At 38.8% G+C, this 23,527-nt stretch overlaps 2 protein-coding genes across 2 annotated transcripts in view; both read right to left on the reverse strand.

Moving 5' to 3' along the window:
- LOC114669649 (receptor-type tyrosine-protein phosphatase eta-like) overlaps positions 1–23,527 on the reverse strand; it is a 340,250-nt gene that overhangs the window by 199,350 nt on the left and 117,373 nt on the right. The window lies entirely within an intron of this gene.
- The window catches only part of ptprjb.2 (protein tyrosine phosphatase receptor type Jb, tandem duplicate 2), a 332,873-nt gene continuing 315,815 nt past the window's right edge, over positions 6,470–23,527 (reverse strand). Inside the window, exon 13 of the mRNA XM_051922620.1 lies at positions 6,470–6,990. The gene's annotated coding sequence lies outside the window, so the exon portion shown is untranslated. The remainder of the gene's footprint in view (positions 6,991–23,527) is intronic.

Consider the following 23,527-nt stretch of genomic DNA (forward strand, 5'->3'; position numbering starts at 1 on the left):
AATATTAAATTAAAGATTGATAACAATGCAGCTAAAAACAGACAATAACTTTGTATAATTTTAACGTTTACCCCCCCGGGTGGAATTGAAGAGTCGCATAGTGTGGGGGAGGAACGATCTCCTCAGTCTGTCAGTGGAGCAGGACGGTGAAGCAGTGTGTCTCTGAAGCTGCTCCTCTTTCTGGAGATGATCCTGTTCAGTGGTTGCAGTGGATTCTCCATGATTGATAGGAGCCTGCTGAGCACCCGTCACTCTGCCATGGATTCTCCATAAGAACATGACATTAAAAATTTTTGGTCATCACTAATAATACTTGGAGTAGGTGACATTTTTTTCCATTAAATGTACCTTTCATTCTGTTTTGTCTCGGTAAAGTAATATATATATTGCTCTACTTTCCCCTATTGTATTATTAATATGTAGCCTTAGAATGCCTAATCTCACAGACTTACCACTGTTTATAAGGTACTATTGTATATAATTTATCCCCACCTTCCCTTCTATATCTATAACCTCAGGCAATTAGATGTAGTAAAAAGGCAAGCAGAAGTTAAGTTACAGTTTAAACAATGTACTATTGATAATATTCATAAATAATAACAAAATGCAAAGTACATTTGAATATTGGCAACCATACAACCTGATTAAATGATGATATGTAGTTCAGGTGGCACACAATCTTCTAGTTACTTAAATGTCTCTAGTTACTTCAGACCAATGGGGAAAATAGAACATCTTAACACCTGCCACCCAAACCATATGTTAAAGTACACCTTAGCCCGTTTGCGGGGGTAGAAATGACTTTAGCAAAGAAACACTTGCCAAACTGGTTTAAAACACACATCCCCCAAATCCTGTCTTAAAATACAAAGAGGCTCAGCCATAAAAGGGGGGGCAAACATGAATGCCTCTCACCAAAGCAACACTAAATTACATTGCTTTGCCTAAAAATCAAATAAAGATATACAAAAATATTCATCAAATTATACGTAAAATCTCACATCACAACACATTCTCATACATACTATGTAAACAGGTGAAGCTGCCCATAGGACGGTACACTTTTGTGTTGGGGACTTGAACAATTGTATGTCTTCATGGGAGTCTGAAGCATTTTTCTGGTCACTGGCAGAAGCAACAGACCACCTCCTGCCCTAGGACTTTGGTGAAGGTTCCTATGATAAGTGAGACCAGGATACAGTGGAGTGAAAGGTGAGAAGAGACATATTTAATGCTTGCATTGGATGGCTGCATTAGACACTTCACTCCACAGAAAATGGTCTAGTCCCTGTGCAATCAGACACAAGCAGCAAATACATTTTTTTATTCTCTTATTATTTTGTTAATGTATTTCTTCTTAGTTAATCACTTCCATTATATTGTTATTATTTTACTCCTGGCTTCATTGGCATTATTCTGGGTCTCTGGTCCTCTTACTGACTTCACCTCCTGATTAATAAACCTCAGAACCAAAAGTATCAATGCGAATAACACCCTGGATTTTAAACAGTCACTCAGCTCTTTTCCCCTTCAGTGAATTTTGCTGGCTCATTGAAATTTACCATTTACCTTACATGTTTTTGTTCTTTTAGCTGCTCCCATTCATGGGTTGCAACAGCTTCATCTGTCCCTGTCGTTTACATCATTTTCTGCCACACTGACTGCCTTCATGTCCACCCTCATCACATCCATAAACCTCCTCCTTGGCCTTCCTCTTTTCCTCTTGCCTGGAGGATACGTCCTCGACATTCTTTTCCTGATGTACCCCTCATCTCTTCTCTGCATGTGCCCAAACCATCTCAATCTAGCCTCTCTCACTTGGTCACCAAACTGTCATACCTGTGTTGACCCTCTAATATACTCATTTAAATCCTATCTGCTATGACATTAAACTGCATCCAGCACTGTAAGCAGGTCCTGCAACTTGCAAAGAGAAATTTGGGGGTTGGTGAGAGGATTGGCACTACAGCCACCATAAATAAACCTCACACTGTTCAAGTGGTTCTGAGGTGTCACCCGTTGACCTGCTGAGTTGGCTTTGACATATTTGAGGACACACATACACACTCACTTATGCAAGAGTTGGGAATATCAGAGAAATCCTGCAATACCATTAAAGTCACAAAGACAACAAGCAAACTCTGCACCTTTATTGCCTGTAACATAAATTGAGATAATCATCAGTTTGTCAGCTCCTATCAGGAAAATATTAAATCATCCACATCATATAAACACATCAAAGGCTACACAGAATTAAAGAGTCAAAAGAGGAACAGGAGGAAATCCACATTTAAAGAGTAAAGAATACAAGTGCCATTTATAAACACAGGGAAGACATTCATCAGAGGAAGAGGGAAATAAAGTAGTCAAATCCACAGCCTGAACATGTAAAATATGGTGACTAAAAGGTACATGACTAATTAGGGATGAAATAGCAAGGAAGGAAAAGGCCTACCTGATGAAGGAATTTGCCATGAACTCTGTGAAGCAGCGCTAACTCACAAGGACCAAGAAAGGATAAATTGGAGAGGAGAGTAGTGCCATATTATCTGAAGACGTCTGAATAACATGACCTCTATAGTCAAGTTCAATCATCATCTAGGTGCCCCACCAGAGGCTACGAGTGACTGCCAAAGTGCTGATCTGAGGACCTCATTAAACCAATCCAATCAGTAGTAATAAGGCGTGGTGTGAACAAAGGGCAGGGGTGTAATCAGTGCAAGCTTACACTTTCTGTAGACACAGATAAGCAGATCCATAGGAAGGTTTTACTATAATTAGCAAAATAAAAGTTATATATCGAGATACAATGAACATGGATTAACTTTTACACCACAAGTGCTGTAGTGTGGCTGTCAGAAAAAGTGGACAGGTTTGACAGGTGGGCATGCGGTTAATTTAGTTTTATGAATTTGTAATTTTTTTATTTAATATTTTTAAAAATTTGGATAACTGAAGCTGTGAATGGAGAATCCAGCTAAACTAGTTGCCTCCAACCTAATAATAATAATAATAATAATAATAATAATAATAATAATAATAATACATTTTATATATATAGTGCTATTACCATGCTCAAGGTGCTCCACACAGGTTGGGCCCAGGATGCACACCCTGATGTATAGCAGTTCATTGTGGTGCTTTCGTAGTAAATTAAATAAGTTAGTACGACTTATATAGTGAAAGTAAAAAAAAAAACATTTTTTGATGGGAAGAAGAAAAAATATTGATGAGAGGATATTTTTTGATGGGAAAAAATTGCTTTGGTGGGTGGAAAAAAAAATCAATATTGTCATTAGGGTCCCAATACGCATACATCCCAATAAGTTTCAAAAGCACTTCCAAAAATGCCACTAGATGGGGATATTACTGTCAAACCCATGGCTGGTAATATGGGGAAAAAGCCACATTTTATAAAACAAAATGTTTATTCTCAAAGAAGAAAAAAAACTGCCCAAACACTAAGACTATCCAGTGCAAATAAGCCCCAAAACAGTAATCCAGAAATGAAGTTAAACAAAGCAATAAGGTCCAGAATCCCAATAAATCATCCATCCATCCATTCTCCAACTCACTATATCCTAACACAGGGTCACGGGGGTCTGCTGGAGCCAATCCCAGCCAGCACAGGGCGCAAGGCAGGAACAAATCCCCGGCAGGGCACCAGCGACCACCGGGCACACACACACACACACACCAAGCAATAATTTAGAATCGCCAATGCACCTAACCTGCATGTCTTTGGACTGTGGGAGGAAACCCACATAGACACGGGGAGAACATGCAAACTCCATGCAGGGAGGACCCAGAAAGCGAACCCAGGTCTCCTTACTGCGAGGCAGCAGTGCTACACTGCACCACCGTGCCACCCCCCAATAAATCAATGAAGCATAAATAAATTCACCAGCTCCCCAGCTCGCTCAAAATGATCTGTCCAGAACTGTGGAAGACCCTCAGGATTTATAAGGCAGAAAGCAGCTCCTGGCAGGAGACCCCACCTCTTGGGAGACGGCCCACAAAACGTGTGGAACATATAATAAAGAACAATGCATATAATCAACAACAGTAACGTTAACTTAAATAAAAGGCACAAAAATGAACAAAAAAAGACATGAAACAAGAGTTTGAATCCCAGCCATGAGAGGAATCCTAGCTGAAACAGGACAAAAATGACACACTTCAGTATTGTCTTGCAAAAGTACTTACAGTAATGTCAGGGAACATGAAGTCTGAAGATACAAAGAGAAGCCCTCATGACAAGTTGGCCAAAAAACACGACACATGAAGACACTCAGAGCATCTGTTGTAAGACTGACTGAGACTTCACTTTGTTAGAGGTATTTACACACAGTCCTGGTGACGTCACAAAAGCGACAACTGCAGTCACTTGATGTAAATCTAACATTGCATAAGCAAACAAAACAAAAAAAAAATACAAGTAAACGTTATCAAAACAAATCAGCACCAAGAAAAAAAAACTTCCATTATGAAATGACCTTTAACAAAAACAAAAAGAAAACTTACAAAACACAAATAAAAACATTTTAATGTGGCACAATCCCTCCACGAGAAAGGGTGAATGAAGCTTTGACAACAAACGAGGAGCATGCACATCCTCTTCCGGGACCCATAAACATTCCTCAGGACCATAACCTGACCAATCAACCACGTATTCTACCCCAGTCCCCTGTCATCTAGGAATCCAAAATCAAACCCATTTTAAACTCCTGGTGACCATCAACAAGCACCGGAGGGGATGGAGCCGAGGCCACAGAAAGACATGAAGGAAGAGCAGGTTTAAAGCAAAAAAGAACATGTCTGAAAATGAGCTGGCAGTGCAAGTTTATACATAACAGCAATCCACATTTAAATGTCAAAACGAATTTAAGTTTCTTTGCAACAGCGCCTATTCACTTAGTGTTTTTTAAATTTTGTTTGTAGCCATTGGCAAGTTATGCTAAGAAGATGTTTTCTTTTTTAAGTTTCTTCTTACTTTTGAATCTTTTGTCCATTTTTTGCACTTGTTTTCATGTTGCCCTTCTGGATTTGGTCACCGTATTCCATTGCTATTCCTCATATGACCACTTACCTGTTGTTTTCATTACAGCTTTGTTTTATTATAATGTTTATCATTTTTCTTTCACTCTCCTGGATTTGCGCAATTGCTTTTTACCTGCAGCCAGCCAGACTTCCTAAGATGGAGTGCGGAGCTGGAGGTGTTCCAATTTGCTTCTCCTACAGGAAAGGGAGTCCATGCTACATGTGCTTTGGCAGCTCTCAGCGACCCTGATGATGTCAATTCTTTTGCTCCTGAGAATACTGATAAGGTCTGAACTGCAAGTGGATTTTAATGACACTCCAGGATTAATTCAGAGTGCAAATCACTTTTGTTATTCAAAAACAGATTTTATATTGTCACCTGCCTCCTGATAGTTTACTGTAGCCCGCTTTGAACCCACTTTCATTGCAGGCTCAAATGCCTGGAGTTCTCATTATGATCCGCAGTCCAACGAATTGCCCTATTTTTGTGAAATACGATAAGTCCGACTCTTCTGCATGATGTCATTGTGCTCCAGTACGTGAAGATCAATCAGTGGAGCTCAGCAGCGTCCTCCTCACAGACCAGTCTCTCTGCAGCCTACTGACTTCTTTTTATGTCATTGAGTTATTAATCAGCTACCTGGGGTGTGGTGAGATAGTTAAGTTTGTAAGTAAGACACACTACTGTGTGTTTAAATATACTTCTTTATTGTACTGATATTAAGGTACAGTATATTTGATACATAGCTTACATTTCAAGTATAAAAACAAACATCAGATATTAAACATGATCATTTTATCTGCATCTTGTACATTTATTTATGTATCATCAGTATAATTTCAATATAAAATACAGGATCATATTTGTGTAGTTAACCTCTTTACAATCAATCGTGCATTTCATTTACTAAAGCTAAAAGCTACTCACAAAAATATTTCTATAAATACACATCACCAAAACAGAAACAGCACATTTCTTTGAGTTGCCTTATAAATTTATCTAGAAAATATTGCACAATCATTTAAGTATAAAAAGGCACATAAAATTTAGCAGCATTTGAAAAATCTGAATTGTCAAAACCGTTTGTTTAAAATAGAAAAATCTGTCCTGTTTCACTTACTTACATATCAGTCATTTACTTCTGTGTTAATACAAGTATCGTGATACGACGGCATACTGCAGGGCTTTTGGTTTTTAATCAAGAAGTGTCAGGCGCTGAGGCAGGTGTGGTCAAGTCAAGCGCTGTCTGTCTGTCTATCTATCTATCTATCTATCTATCTATCTATCTATCTATCTATCTATCTATCTATCTATCTATCTATCTATCTATCTATCTATCTATCTAGATAGATAAATAGATAGATAGATAGATAGATACTTTATTAATCCCAATGGGAAATTCACATCTATCTATCTATCTATCTATCTATCTATCTATCTATCTATCTATCTATCTATCTATCTATCTATCTATCTATCTATCTATCTATCTATCTATCATATAGTGCTCTTCAGTATCTATCTATCTATTTACGCTGCTAGGGCACAGTTTGCTGATAGAGGGGAGATTGGTGTAGTGGGGTCTTCTTCTCATCACTGCACTAAACTTTATTAAAAAGGATAACACACTGCATTACTGCAGATTAGAAAGCAGCATATAATAAATAAAAACACTACTTCATACAGTACACTGTAGTTTTAAACTAATGAATAAATCTTAATTTTTTTCATAACTTTCTTAAACCCATGTGATCCAATTTGCAGTTGTGATGTATAATTTTAAATGTTTTCCAATCATTGCTGCGCCCTGGCAGTTACAGTGAGCTACTTAAGGTCACAGCAGGGTCAGGTCGGTGATTTGGATTTGGCCGGGCCTTTGTTCCGAGGCCTAATTTCTTGCTTGTTTATCTTTCAATGAGCCATCTCAAGACCCATCATCTACAGCTGACCTGAGACCTTCATATTTAGTTCTAAGACTAACTGTACGTGCGTTGCATAACAGACACATTACTGGCTCGATTAATGCTATTTTAAGCAGCACAGTTACACCGATGTGCACGGCAACTTTTTTGTTTTTGCTGACAGTTCACATAAGGATATCCATTTTAATAGTAAAGACCCAGTTTCATTATACAGGTGATTCACACTAAATGTGAAGTTTACGTTTAGGGCATTTCTGTGGGTGCAGTGTCACTGTCAGCATGTTTTTAAGCCAATAGTTGCCAGCCTTAACAAGTCCTGGTCTCTCTTAATTCTTTTGAGGTTACTTTGCCAACATGCATGAACATCATCAGTGATGAAAGTGCACAGTGACTTTTCTCCCTCCCCTGTCCAGGACTGTGCATTCGCAGGTCATAATATTGCCCACCAGCTATTTGTACTGACAGATGTGTTTTTACTCTTGTATGTATGATATCTACACAAACGCTGGCATTCTATGAGTTTCGTTGTATTGTGTCTTTTTGTTTGTTCTACTCTCACAAGTCTGTAGGAGACACATAATTAAAGATTTCATTGTACTGTGAGATAAAATATGAACTTACTTTTTCTGATGATCACATGTAGTTATTCATCACCCACATGCTCAATATTATTTGTAAGAAAAATATGTTAATCATTTATTGATTAAACATAAAATCTGCCTCAATGACTGGTTTATCAATTTATGAATCTGTTTATCGTTCTTTTGGTGTCCACAGCTGAATTCTTTTGAACTTGTACAGTGAAATAAAATATACAACAATTGTATATACCATTTTCACTTTGTTTTTATTTAGATCAAATGATGGCAGGCTCTCGTTCACAAATATTTGTGGTTCGTTGCTCAAACTCTTGCTGGTGCAATGTTCTCATAGATTGGCACTGCTGCATTGTTCTCATAAAACTGATTTGAATTTTGTTTTGATCGGATGACGTTCATGACACAGTCAGTCAGGAATAGATACTGGTCCTGTGAATAAACAATAACAATAAGATTAAACTTACATTGTCATCTTGCAGTGTCTTACATGTATCTCCAGTGTGGTCTTGGTTTTCACAGTAATACAGAGGTAGACAAGGTGATCATCCATCACACCAGGAAGACAGAGATCTGAGAGGCAGTAGCTTTGTTTCTATGCTGCTTGATTTCCAAATTTGTGTTCTTCTGTGTTTACATTTCCTATATGAGTTTTTTTTTTTTTAAATAAGGGCACCATACAGTCATTTTGACCCCCTAAGTCTTTTTCTGGATGTGGAGAGCTACCATAAGGGCTCCTACTTATGATGACCTCCAGAGAGGTAAGCAGTAGGGGACACAGAAGCACTAGGAATGAGTGACCGTGACCTCTGTGTGTTAGACTTTGGCCAAAGCAAATCAACAGAAACAACATAGTATGAAGTGTACTTTCAGAAATTTACATTTTTAGACAACATCTAAAAAACAGACAACATTTAAAAAATAAGAATATGAAATAGCAGACTTAACATACACTAAATCAAAATGACAAAAGTGTTAAAAAACAAAATTAGCTCTTCTTAACATCGAGCTGTTTAGTGGCATATCGGTAAAAATCAATAGGTAACTGTACATTCACAACACACAGACGGAGTAAGAAACTGCTGTCCCGTCACTAGCTATACTGTTGTTTAAGTTCACTACAATGAAGGTTTACATTGGTTTGTCATTTGTCAGATATACATGGTGTGCTGATGAGAAATGCACTCAAGCAGCAGACATTGAAGTTTATCCTTTACTGCTTAAAATACTTTTGTAAGTAATGATTTCGCAAAGAACTGTGGTACATTCAAGTCTCTGTTATCAGCTAAAATTTCATCGCTAGCCATTACACGTAACAGTGCAACAATAAACACGGAATACATTATCAAACGGTATGGCAAACAGTAGGACTTCATTTGTCTTATAAAAGTGAACATGATGACATTTTGGAGAAAATAGCTGACTAGGACAGATGAGCTTTGTTGGAGTCAAATGCCTGTTCTTGTCACAAACGTTCTAATGATCATTGAGTGGAAACACATTTTAGGGTGCTGATGTATTGTTTCTACTGTTTTAATCTTTAGGAAAACTGTTCCAAATATTTCAATAAAGAAAGTGCATCCTGTACAAGATTTAAAATATATACTAGCTAAGCGAGTGCGTTTATATTTTATACTGTAAACACCATCATAAACAGCACCATTCTCAGTGTGCAGCAATAACTAATATTTGTACTAGACAATTTTAAATGAGTTAAAGTCAAATGATCCGTCTATTTTCTAAGCCGATTATCAAATTCAGGTTAGCAGGAAAGTGACAAGTGCCACATTTTACCAGAGCACAATGTTCTTATGGCCGCTTTATCCAATTGAGGGCGGTGTTGGCACAGAGGGAAGCAATCCCACAAGCATTAGGCATGGCCCTGGACTGTGTGCTTATCCATCACCGAGCCAGTTACACGCAATCCCACAATCATACAGTGCAGAATTTATGACGTGGGGAGGCTATCAGATAAGCAGGTTTGAATATGTTTTCACTTTAATTCATTTAGCTTCTTCTGTATAAACATAAACGTTTTTTGTACATTGTGTGGGGTGAGTTTAATGCTGATTTAAAATGTTATACTTGTCACTACCCTGAAAACTGGGTTAGAAAATGGATGGATCTTGCAACTTTTATTTATTTTAAATTCTCCTGTACAAATGTAAGTTATTGTAGCACATTGTCAGTGGGAGGAGGATGTCCTAAAATGAACACAGTATGGGGGAACAGATAAATGAACAGTTGACTTTGTAGTCATGTCAATAAGAAGAAAAAAAAGGCCTTATACTGTATAGTATGAAGACCACTTAAGGAGGATGCCACTTAAAGTTACTATTGTGAACCAGCAATAGGGCTTTCACAGAAATGGACTCAAGGCTTTCAGAGACTGTGTCTGACATTGGAAGTGATCCAGTGAACTTATTTTTGGGAGGAGAGTTGTGACGAGGGGTAAACTGGGAGTAATAAAAGTATAAACAAATAAAGATAAAAGTAACCTCATACAAGAACAAACAGCAGGCAGTCGGGAGGAAGAATTTTACAGGAGTCTAGGGGACCAGAAGGTGTAAAATAACTGTAGTAGTACTATAATCTGAATTCTTTGGCATATTTTTTTTTAGTTTTAGCATTTAAATTACACCATTTAATTTTAATTTAAAAAAAAAGTTAAGGCAGTCTTAGTAATCCTAACTCAAATTTGAACAATGAGGCCATTGCAATGCAAGTCCTGTTGAATGTTGGACTTTTTAGATGATGGCTTAGAGGAGCCAGTCTTCTATGAGGGCTACATCTGCAGGAGATGCCAGCTAACCTCAAGCTCAGGGTCGCTGAACACAGACCTGTCCCTGGTGTCCTTTAGAGATATAGTGTGAATAGGAGAATCTAACCAGACAGGTGGAGATAAGTGGGTCACGGTCACAAGGCATAAAGTAAAGGGTGCACACTGTCCAGGGGCATCAACCCCAAAATTGGAAGTGTCAAACTGTTTTCAGGTCCTTGTGGAGCTGGACGGTGTCTCTGAAGATTCTGAAAGACTCATAAAAAGAGAGGTAGTGATAGTAGGGGACTCAATTATTAGGGGGACTGAAGTGCAGGTTTGCTCCAGAGACAGAGAGTCTCACACGGTGTGATGCCTTCTTGGTGCACAGGTGGGAGGACTCTATGGAATGGTGGATATGCTCTTGGCCAGAGCAGGTGGTCGGGGGGTTTGGTGTCCAGTTATAATTCTCCAAATTGGAACAAATGACAAAAATAAGGGTAGTCTGTCAGTTCTGTGACCAAATTTAAAGAGTTAGGTGCCAGGATGAGGAGCAGAACTGACAAGGTAGTCTTCTCTGAAGTTCTGCCTGTGCCACACACCAGTCCACGAATGACTGAGGAGACTACAAGGCTTAACACGTGGCTCAAATCCTGGTGCAAGAGAGAAAGGTATAAGTTTATGGGGCATTGGGACTCCTTTTGGAACAAATGGGACATCTGAACCAGAGGGGCACCAATGTATTAGGGAGACATATGAGTAGGTTAGTCGAGGATTGTTTAAACTAGGAAAATAGGGGGTCAGGGAGTTTAGGACAGGCCAGGTTTAGAACTGTACATGGAGGAACAAACAGTAGTAGTAGTATAAAATAAAATGCACAGTAATGTAAATTCTAACCCAAAGTTTAAATATAAAAATAAAAGTAAAATAGCTTGCCTTAATACTAGAAAGTATCAAAAATAAAACAAGTGAGTTGTATGTAGAGGAGCATAATTATGATATTATCGCAACAATGGAGACCTAGCTAAATAAAATTATGGGGATGAGTGTAACATACCATATTTGCATCCGGCGCCGCCGTGAGTGGCAGCCTTTTCAGCAGCTCCGTGTATGACTGTATATGTATGTGTACTTTTCTACTTTTATTTTTCTATTTTTATTTATTGATCACTCCTACCACTTTATTTTATGTGGATTCCTTCCCTGGACACACTTACTTTTACAACGTGGGCATGGATTTTAACACGCCGAGACTCGCCTATTCAAGTACTCAACTTCGGGCGCTGAGAACAAATGCCAGTGCCGGTGTGGTTCCATATTTACCCGACGAGGTAAGAAGGCGGTATCGTGGCAGCAGAGCCGGCACTAAGCTAAAAAAGAAGCGGCTTGCGAGAAAGTGGCGTTTCAAGCCTTCGGTGCCTTCTGTGATTCTGGGGAATGTAAACTCAATCTCAAATAAGATCGACGAACTGGCTGCGCTGGTGAAAAATGTAAGGACCTACAGAGAATGCAGTTTGTTGTGTTTCTGCGAAACGTGGCTAAATAACACCATCCCAGATGCCAACGTGGAGCTACCCGGGTTTAGCACAGTTAGAGCGGACAGAGATGCAAGTACCTGTGGTAAGCACAAAGGAGGAGGACTCGCTCTCTATGTTAATACACGGTGGTGTCACTCTGGACATGTTAACGTCAAAATCTCCACTTGCTGCAGGGATATCGAACTGTTGGCCGTAAGTTTACGTCCCTACTATTTGCCCAGAGAGTTTGGACATGTCATTGTTGTTATTGTATACATTCCTCCTCGGGCAGACGTGGAGTCAGCGAGTGACATCATCCATTCCGCTGTTGCTAAGTTACAAACGCAGCACCCTGAGGCGCTTGTGCTAATCGCTGGAGACTTTAACCATGTGACGCTGGACAAAACATTGCCTGTATTCTCCCAGTATGTGGACTGTAACACCCGTGGAAATAAGACTATTGATTTACTGTATGCAAACGTTAAAGACGCATACAGCGCCACCCCGCTGCCTGCGCTTGGGAAAGGAGATCATAACCTGGTTCAGCTTCAGCCTCACTATAAACCAAAAGTTAGAGTCCTACCTGTAACCACACGATCATTCAGGAAGTGGACCCCGGAGGCTGAGAATACTCTGAGAGAACTTTTTGGAACTACAGACTGGGATATCCTGCAGGGATCTCATAATGAGAACATTGAGGAAGTTGTTGACTGCACTACTGACTACATCAACTTCTGTATGGACATTGTAGTTCCAGTAAGAACAGTACGCTGCTATGCTACAACAAGCCATGGATTTTTGTGAATTTCCCATTGGGATTAATAAAGTATCTATCTATCTATCTATCTATCTATCTATCTATCTATCTATCTATCTATCTATCTATCTATCTATCTATCTATCTATCTATCTATCTATCTATCTATCTATCTATCTATCTATCTATCTATCTATCTATCTATCTATCTATCTAACATACAGGGATACACAGTTTTTAACAAGGATAGACAGAACCAAAAAGGAGCTGAAGTTGCTGTTTATGTCAAATTGAATTTAAACTTAAGTCCGCTTCTGTTTAAAAATGTTTTACATGTAATGCTGGACAGGTACATGCCTAAATTTGGAATTAATAGGAAATTAAAAAAAAACACCACAGTGGGTTAATACAGAGACAAAAAGGAACTGCAAAGGAAAAACGCAGCTGTATAAGGCGTATAAGAGTAATGACTCCAATGTGAATCGTATGGCGTATGAGAACATGAGGGCAACCATTAAGAAGGATATTAGGGAGGCTAAAAGAGAGTTGGAAAGGAATATAGCAGATAAGGCGAAAGACGACCCAAAGAGATTCCTTCAGTATTTTAGTAGTAAAAGAACAGCCGAGGAGGAGGTCAAGTGCATCAGAAATAGTAATGGAGAATTTAAAAATACTAACAGTGAAATAATGGATGATCTAAATAAGCATTTTTCTGAGGTCTTCACAAGTGAGGAAGTAGATAAGCTCCTAGCAGTAAATTAGACTATTGCAATGGTGATGGACAGGTTGACAGACGAGATTAGACAGGAGTCCCCATGGACTGTGATGTTTGTGAATAATATTGTGATCTGTAGCGATAGTAGGGAGCAGGTCGAGGAGACCCTGGAGAGGTGGAGATATGCTCTAGAGAGGAGAGGAATGAAGGTCAGTAGGAACACCAAGACAGAATACATGTGTGTGAATGAGAGGGAGGTCAGAGGAATGGTGAGGATGAGGGGAGTTGGCGAAGGTGGATGAGTTTAAATACTTGGGATCAAGAATACAGAGTAATGGGGATTGTGGAAGAGAGGTGAAGAAGAGAGTGCAGGCAGGGTGGGGTTGGTGAAGAGTGTCAGGAGTGATTTGTGACAGACGGGTACCAGCAAGAGTGAAAGGGAAGATCTACAGGACGGTAGTGAGACCAGCTATGTCATATGGGCTGGAGATGGTGGCACTGACCAGAAAGCAAGAAACAGAGCTGAGGTAGCAGAGTTAAACATGTTAAGATTTGCATTGGGTGTGACGAGGATGGACAGGATTAGAAATGAGGACATTAGAGGGTCAGCTCAAGTTGGACGATTGGGAGACAAAGTCAGAGAGGTGAGATTGCATTGGTTTGGACATGTGCAGAGGAGAGGTGCTGGGTATATTGGGAAAAGGATGCTTAGGATAGAGCTGCCAGGTAAGAGGAAAAGAGGAAGACCTAAGAAAACCTTTATGGATGTGGTGAGAGGGGACATAAAGGTGGTGGATGTAAGGGAGCAAGATGTAGAGGACAGGAAGATATGAAAAAAGACTATCTGCTGTGGCAAACCCTAACGGGAGCAGCCAAAAGAAGAAAAAGAAGAAGAAGAAGTAAATGGGACTACTAAAGAGGTACTGATTGATTTGGATATTGTAGAAGGCGAAGTACTGCTCAGATTAAATAGGCTGAAATCAAGCACGTTGCCAGGACCAGATATTATTTACGCTCAAGCTCTTAAGGAGGTTAGTGAGTACATACTGTATATAAACCCTTCACACATATTTTTATGAAGTCACTGTGCACTGGGGAAATGCTGAAGGACTGGGAAATGGCAAATATTATCCCGTTGTATAAAAAGGGTGACTGGGCAGATCCAAGCAACTATAAGTCAATAAGCTTAACGTGCATCACAGGAAAATTAGTGTAAGGAATTATTAAGGATAAGATTGAGCAGCACATGGCAAGGACAGGAGTTTTACTGAACAATCAGCATGGTTCAGAAGAGCGATGTAATGTTTTACTAACATGCTGGAATTCTGTGTGGAAGCTACAAAAAGATACGATCAAAGTGGAGCACATGATATCATTTATTGGACTTTCAGAAAGCATTTGATAAGGTGCCACACGAGAGGTTGGACATCAAACTAATAGAAGTGAGAATTCAGGGTGATGTTTGTAGATGGGTGCAGAATTGGTTCAGACACAGAAAGCAGAGGGTGATGGCGCAAATTACCTTAACAGAACTGGGTGATATTAAGAGTGGTGACCAGCAGGGGGCAGTGCTAGAGGCCGCTGGTATTTTTAATATATATAAATGTTTTGGATAGGAATATAAGTAACAAGCTGGTTAAGTTTGCAGATGATACCAAGATGGGTGGATTGGCAGATTATTTGGAATCCATTAAATCATTACAATAGGACTTGGGTAGCATACAGGCTTGGGCAGATTTGTGGCAGATGAAATTTAATGTCAGTAAATGTAAAGAATTACACATAGGAAATAAAAATGTGAGGTTTGAAAACACAATGGGTGACCGGAAAATACACTTTATGAGAAGGACTTAGGAGTCGTAGTGGCCTCAATGCTATCAACTTCCAGATTGTGTTTAGAAGCCATTAAGAAGGCTAACAGAATGTCAGGTTATATAGCGCCTTGATGTGTGGAGTACAAGTCACAGGAGGTTCTGCTCAAGCTTTATGACACACTGGTGAGGCCTCATCTGGAGTACTGGGTGCAGTTTTGGTCTCCAGGCTACAAAAACGACATAGCAGCACAAGAAAAGGTCCAGAGAAGAGCGACTAGGCTGAGTCCAGGGCTACAGGGGATGAGTTAGGAGGTAAGATTAGAAGAGTTGAGCCTTTTTAATTCATGAAAAAAGATTAAGAGGTGACATGATTGAAGTGTTTAAAGTGATGAAGGGAATTAGTCCAGTGGATCAAGATGGTGACTTTAAAATGAGTTCATGAAGAACAAGGGAACACAGTTGGAAACTTATTAAGGGTAAATTTTGCACAAACATTAGTAAGTTTTTCACTAAACAGAGAACCGCAGACACTTAGAATGAGCTACTAAGAAGCATAGTAGACAGTAAGACTTTTCAGACATTCAGAACTCGACTTGATGTTTTATTAAAAGAACTAAGTGGAAAGGACTGCCAAGCTTTGTTGGGTGGAATGGCCTGTTCTCACCTAGATTGTTCTAATGTTCTAATAAGGGAGCTTTTGCACTTTGGATTCTTATAAATATCATTGTTGTGCTTACTTTACATCTAAATATCTTCCCATTATTCTATGAACAGGAATAGTGCCAGAGCTGTCCCTAGTTATTATAATGTATTCATTGTTTTTGCTACTAAAGAATATGCATATGCTGATGCTCATGCAAATATGTATTGTCCTACAGCCTTATATTAGGTTCATTGAGGTCTGCTTTTCATGTATATATTCATCTATGCAAATAAAGTGCCATAATTAAAAATATTTTCTTAGGGAGTCACGCAACTGACAGCATGTCTATGCTCATTGGTTGAAGGTTATAAATAGCAAAAACAATATAAACGTTTGTTAAACGCAGGAGACAGAAGATGGATGGTCTATGGCTGAGTGGATATGTTAGGTCTTTAGGACAGAAATGTGAAAATTTCTCCCATTACTTAAAAAACTACTACTTAAAAACAGAAGAACATTTTACAAAACATTTCAAACAAATTCTATACGCATTCATCCTCCTAGCTCAATAGCACAGACAATAAAACTTTTTTTACATGTAAAATTCCACACAAGTTGATTGGAAGCATCAAAAATTCCCTGAATTAACTTTTAGAATGTTTATTTTTCTAAATTTTTAATTTATAAAACAGACAGGAACAACAATTATGGTCAAAACTGTCTTTCTGGATACTTATTAAATAATGTTATTTTATGAAAAACCTCTAATGCAAAAAAGCTTCAAAAGTAAAATTACAACAATACATTTATTTTCTAAATATATCATAATTTATATTACTCTAAACAAATTAATTCCATGCTGTTTTGCAGATGCATTTATAAAAACCAAAGCCAGTACCTCAGTCTGTACCATCAGTGGTCTGTGCATTCGAAGGTCACAGATTATTTTGTAAACATTTACTGAGTTAGTCCGGTCTATCTGATGGATGACGTGGTCCAGAGCTATCAATGTTCCTGTGCGGCCAACTCCAGCACTAAAAGGAGAAAAAAAAACGTTGGTTATAAACATTACAAAAATTCAGTCATATACAGCATTTTCTGAACCTTTTTATTCCAACTTATGCTTCTTGCAGGGTGTGAAGTCTATGGTGGCAGGATGACTAACAGGAACCTACCCTGCCCAGGATGACAATGCCCACATGTGGTCAAGTCCACAGTAACACAGGTACATTTGAAAATGCATCTTTTCTATTCATCTTGTCCTTCAATCACAGTGAAACAGTGTTCTCGACTACCAAATCTTTTTGAAAACTTTCAAGCACAGGCTTCGTCATACAGCATGATGTGACACAAATGACCCAGAGATGCATGTTATGTTTCCTATGATATACTCCATATCCATCCATTTTCTTTTTTTTTCTGTTTGTCTGCTTTTGACCACCAAACTCTCTTCAAAAATATGTAAATATCTGAAAACGCCGGGTCTCACATGGCGGTGAACAGGGGATGTGGAGCTTTTCAAAAACACTGATATATGACTGTCAAGTGCTGAGACACAAGCTTTACTTTTGACAACACACTATGTGATCTTGTCTTTACAGGTTACTTATGTGCATCAGCTAACCTGTACTGTACCTTGAAACGCTTGAATCTTTCATCAGGATGTATAGTCAATATTTTATAATTGGTAAATATATAGTTAAAATATAATTGGCCAGATATTTGACTTTTTTTAAATGCACAGTACATGAACACACATTACTTTTAAGTTTAAATGCCTTAAGATAGACTTGATTAAACTATGAAATAAGAACATCAAAAGTCACATATAGTATTTATCTGCACAGAGTAACGAGTTCATTTTCATACAAACATCCCATCTGCAAATCATTCAAAAATAATGTACAGTACGCTTACTTTTCCTTTTTCATTGCACTGTGTCAGCATGACCAATGTGTGCACATTCTGCTCCCAGACCATCCTCCAGAAGTCCCTCACGGTGTTTGGCAGGGGACCCTGCGTAGCAATGAACTCTTTCTTTGAGTTATAGCCCTGAAAATACAAAATATCACAAGTGCTAAAAAATGGATTAATTAATTTTAACAAATGCAGTTAGAATATGGGACGTGTGCATCCCAAAATGACTAAAACAAATTACAAAGTAATAAAACAACATGAGGTACAGAAGAGTCATATAAGTATTATTATGTTTAAACATGAATAAGATATTGTATTATTTGTGTTAGTTTAAATTTGTACTCTTATTACTTTTTTTTATTATTATATTTAAGAATACTACTTTTTTTTTTATTACCTGGCATAAACAAATACAGTCAAGCAGTCTATTAAAGTCTCCACACTTTACTATTTCACTAGTACAGTACTTACTGGTAGATAGCTGGCATTGATGTAGTCCTCATTCAGGTTACCTTCAGGGCCAACTGATAGCTTGACACGAGACTCATTATCTGAAAGTAAAATCCAAAACACCAAAAATATTTTGTAAAAGAAAATATATTTACTAATCTTATACAATTCTTCTTCTTCTCTTTTCGGCTGCTCCCGTTGGGGGTTGCCACAGCGGATCATCTTCTTCCATCTCTTCCTGTCCTCTCCATCTTGCTCTGTTACACCCATCACCTGCATGTCTTCGCTCACCACTTCCATAAACCTTCTCTTAGGCCTTCCTCATCTCCTCTTACCTGGCAGCTCTATCCTTAACATCCTTTTCCCAATACACATTAATCGAATAATGAATTAGTATTGTAATAAGCTTCCAAACTGGGGTAACAGAAGTAGGACACTGTAATCAAAGGAACTGTGCAGTTTAGCCAGTTGCCTATTTATTTAAGTCAGAAAGAAGACAAAAACAAACAAGTGCTGCTGATTTCTACCAATTCACTTGTACAGCTGCACCTATTGTTGCAGTTACAGCATCAGCATATATATCCGTCTTTTTTACTTTTTTTTTTCCTTTCTACAGTGTTTCCCTTTAATAAAAAGTCTTTTCACTCCTGCCCCAATTTAAAACAATTACCTCCATGGATTACAATCCCCAAACCTTTCAGTTCCTGAAATGTGCATGCTGTCATGGACCACACAGCCAGCTCTTGTCCCAGCTAAGACCTCATAATCCCAACTGTCTCAAGTTCTCAGAGGTCAAGACATTACTGTACAGTAGACATACATGACACAGCATAAACTGTACTTTATGCAGGCAGGGTGTACTGTTACTAGTGATAAATGCATTTACAGCTTCACAAAATATGATATGTGCACCCTATGATGTGTTCCTTAAATTATTTTTTTGTTAGTTATAATAATGTGATCTTGCAGATTTTTGTCTCAAAGCCATTAATTATGACTAAATCAGTGCTTAGTGGAAGTTTGTAAAACTTTGCTTTTCAAAGTTAGATTGTTTGGATTGCATTAAAGATCTATCTATCTATCTATCTATCTATCTATCTATCTATCTATCTATCTATCTATCTATCTATCTATCTATCTATCTATCTATCTATCTATCTATCTATCTATCTATCTATCTATTGTGAAGAAGTACAAGACACGCATAAAGGTTTGGGGTTTCCGGCCCCGTATACTGTCAAAACTGTAAATAAACTGAATGATTCGTAAGTACATGTGTCCAACCAAAACACAATCATCCCTTCGCAGAGGGGAACTTAAATAAGGTGGGACCGGAAACTGGTGACTGGAATGCTGGGAGGAACCGAGGAGCGTTGTGGGTAATGACGTCATCAGGTCAGGCCAGAGGAAGGGATGGAAATACAGAAGTGGTTACGGGTGGATTAACGGCATCTTGAGAGCATTTACGGTGGTGCTGCGTCTGGTTTTCTGCGGGAATAAGAAAAGGAAAGGTTAGTGCCCCGTCTCCATCCCCTGGCAGGCTGTTGTACGCTGCTCATCGGGTCTTTCCGCGGCCCCCTAGGCGCACGTGCGTGACACTATCATTAAGCATTTGTTTTTCTTTTTGCAATTTACTAGTTGCAGATACTACAAAATGATACATTTTACACAACTTTCCAGTACATTGCTTATTGGGTCTATTCTAAAAAGGGAAATATACATTATTTTTGAAAAGATGTACCAGCTGTTTAATGCTATTTTGTTACAATTTTTTACAAATAACAGATTATTTTTAGGTGCTTGTACATAAAGTGCAAAAATCTCTTTTATTGTCATATCTGTCTATCCATATGACACAACTTGGCTCCCAGTGGACTAACTGTTGAAATTTAGTGCAGTTATTCATGAAGGAAATTTATCAACAAAGGTCAATTTTGTTGGGATACTGCATGTCTAATACAGTGTTCTGTACACATTGGTGAAATTTCAAAATCAACTATCTTTCTGTAAATGAGAAAGAGTCTACGCAACCTTGATTACTCATAAATGAACTGTTTGAAATCTACCTTTGAGAGAGGTTGGTTACTTTGCTGCGTATAATGTTGTATATTTTCCTCTTTCACTTGTCTGACAGCCACTCCTGACAACAAAACAGATCTACAATACAAATTATCAAAACGCCATCAACAGTCACATTAGAGGCATATGCAGACCTCTGTCACACACACTCAGCTGCCCAGCTGCTCCAGGTACAAGAATTGATCTTTGTAGTCATAAAAGTAAAAATTTTAAGCAACAAAAGTAGAACGTTACTTAGCTTGTCTAGAAATGAGAGTCAAAGGAAAGGGGCTCCCTAAGTGTGGCTCTGCACATACACACATGCTCGTTATTTACTGGACATTACACTAAAACAACTTAATGGCTATATTATCTGCAGACTATAATAATTCAATATTTCACAGACACTATTGACATGATCTGGCATTTAATTTGGATTTTTTACAGTTTCTTTTTGGACTCTAAATATAATTGAATGTTTGCTTTGAGAATTTTATCAAGGAATCTGGTCGTTACATTAGTTTTTAAATTTGATGCATTTTTTTAATGATAATAAAAACTGATCTCATTCTCCCAAGGCACCATCATTTTGTAGGACGACCAGGAGTGTGTAATGCGTGATGTCATTACTGCAACGGTAAAAAGATCAGAACCTGATTTGTGGATACTACCTAATTACCAAGCGTTATTCTTTAAGCATTTAAAATAAGGAGCTGTGGTTTTGAACTCTCATCTGTCGCACAACCGAGTTTTACATCTTAACATTTTGACTAAGGCTTTATTCACGTTTAGTTTTCTGAAACTATTACTATGTTTTTTTTTTCACGTCTGGAGCTGTGTTTGCTAAATTTTGTCTTGCCAGTTTTGACTTTGTTTAGCTATTATTTACAATCCATCTTTTGATTAAACCTCTATTCAAAAACAACTGCTGCTCTCTCAGTCAGAACAACCATAACTTATCAGTCAAGTATTAAAATGACTTGCCACCATTATGGTTTATTGCAGGCAACAGTTTTAGCTGGAGACTTCAAAACTGATTTTAACTCTCCACCTGAGTACATATTTAAAAAAGTTTTGTTTAAGAAATAGAACTACAATTAACCTTATCCCCCTCCACAATCACCAAATTAATAATAGTACATCAATCAATGTAATTTTTATGTGGAAGCAATTTTAGCCTGAACGTGCATATTTGGTATTGATCTTTAACTAATGATACTGTAAAATGATATTAGCAAACATATTTATACATTCAATTAATACATTATATTATGTTATAATTATTGTTTTTGAATATACCTCAGTCTTACAAAAGTATCTAATAAACAAAAATGTGATTATTGACTCTTTTATGACGTAAGTAGCTCCAACGTTTAAAACATTTTATTAGTGAGCCTATTGCATTTGTAAGGTTTTATTTTCCTTCCACAGGTAAACCTTTATATGTTTTTGAAATTACTGAAGGTGCTAATTTTGCACTGCCACATTTAACTCTTTTAGGGCGGATGTCGACTTTTGTCGACAGGAGGGGTTGAGGGCGCATGTCGACAAAAGTCGACATCCAGGGATAGAGGGCGACAATCAGTTGTTAATGGCGACAAAACACACTGTCGCGTCACAGGCATTCCCTCTGTGCTTGGAGGAATGCTAGACTTGTTGACTCAGCAAATGATCCTTAAGTGTGCGTGAGTTGCGAAATGTAAACAAACACTAACAAAGACAAGATGGCATCAACATCTCACGAGGGAGCGAAGCGAGTCGAGAAAAGAAAATACTCGGCAGAAGATATTTTGCGCATAATCGCGGAGCCCGACTCTGATTTCTCAGAGTCGGATTTCATAGACAGCGATCAAGAGATTGAGGAAGATATTGAGGAGCCGGCATCAGCCGATCGGAGACCAGCCGATGCCGCCCCAGCTGCTCAGCTGGCAGCTGAGCGCATTCGCGCTGCCAGTACACCTACGGCAAGGTTCGCATGGGAGGAATACCCAGAAATTGATCCATGGGAGCCGATTTGGCTAACTGACTTTACAAGAAGGCACGGCTTGCTGCTGGACACAACGGATTACAAGCCGCTGGACTATTTCAAACTGTTTTTTCCTGAGGCAGTTTTTCAGCTGATATCTGAAGAGACAAACAGGTATGCTGAACAATTTTTTGAATCGCGGGATGCGCTCGCTCCGCGGTCTCGTTTTTCAAAGTGGAAACCCACAACAAAAGACGAGGTGAAGGGCTTTGTGGCATTGCAGATTGAGATGGGACTGGACTGGCGATATAATTTCAGGGAGCATTGGTCCAAACATGCTTTGTCACCGGGTGGCTTTGGACAGGTTATGCCGCGTGATCGTACGTGCTGCTGCAAAGCTTCATTCACTTTTGTGATAACAAGGAGCAAATTCCAAGGGGTGAGCCAGGCTATAATCCGATGTACAAAGTTCAGCCCCTGCTTGACATTGTGGAGCCTACATATAAACAATTTTATCAGCCTGGCCGTGATTTGTCTGTGGATGAATCCATGGTTAAATATAAGGGACGGCTTTTTTTCAGACAATATATGCCAAACAAGCCCACCAAGTATGGCATAAAGGACTTTGAACTGGCAGAAGCAAACACTGGCTTCTGCCTGAAAGTAATTACTTACACAGGAGAACATTCTTTTCAGAGAGAGAACTGTCCTTTGACAACTCAGGTTGTGCTGGAGCTGCTTCAGGGGTATGAACATTTGGGACATGTTGTTTACATGGACAATTTCTATACATCTCCAGAGTTGTTCATGGAGCTACAGAGCAGGGGAATAGGAGCTTGTGGCACAGTCAGGGTGAATAGGAGACACATGCCTTTACAGCTGAAGCCAGACAGGCTGAAGTTGAAAAGAGGGGACAATCCTGTTTTCATGCGGGCGGATAACTTGGTGGCATTGGCATGGCATGATGTCAAACGGGTCACTTGCCTTAGTACAGTTCACACTAACAATTTATGTGAAAAACAAATTCGTTCAAAGGGAAACCCAGCAGGTAGGAAGCTGGACAAGCCTGTTGCGCTTGAAGAGTATAATTGTAAAATGGCTGGAGTAGATCGACTGGATCAGATTCTGGGGACATATGCTTACGGCCATAAGTCCACCAAGTGGTACCACACTGTGTACCATCGCCTGCGTGAGATTGCACTCACAAACGGATTTCTATTATTCAAGCAGGCAAACAGTGACAGCACTATGACTGCGGCAGATTTCCGCAAGAAGGTGGTTGACAGCTTGCTGGAAGAATATGTCGGAGTGCCTTTTGCAAAGCGAGGAAGGCCAGCACAAAGAGCAGTGCCAGACAGGCTGACTGAGCGCCA

Source organism: Erpetoichthys calabaricus, chromosome 2 (assembly GCF_900747795.2).
Source record: "Erpetoichthys calabaricus chromosome 2, fErpCal1.3, whole genome shotgun sequence".
Lineage (NCBI taxonomy): Eukaryota > Metazoa > Chordata > Cladistia > Polypteriformes > Polypteridae > Erpetoichthys > Erpetoichthys calabaricus.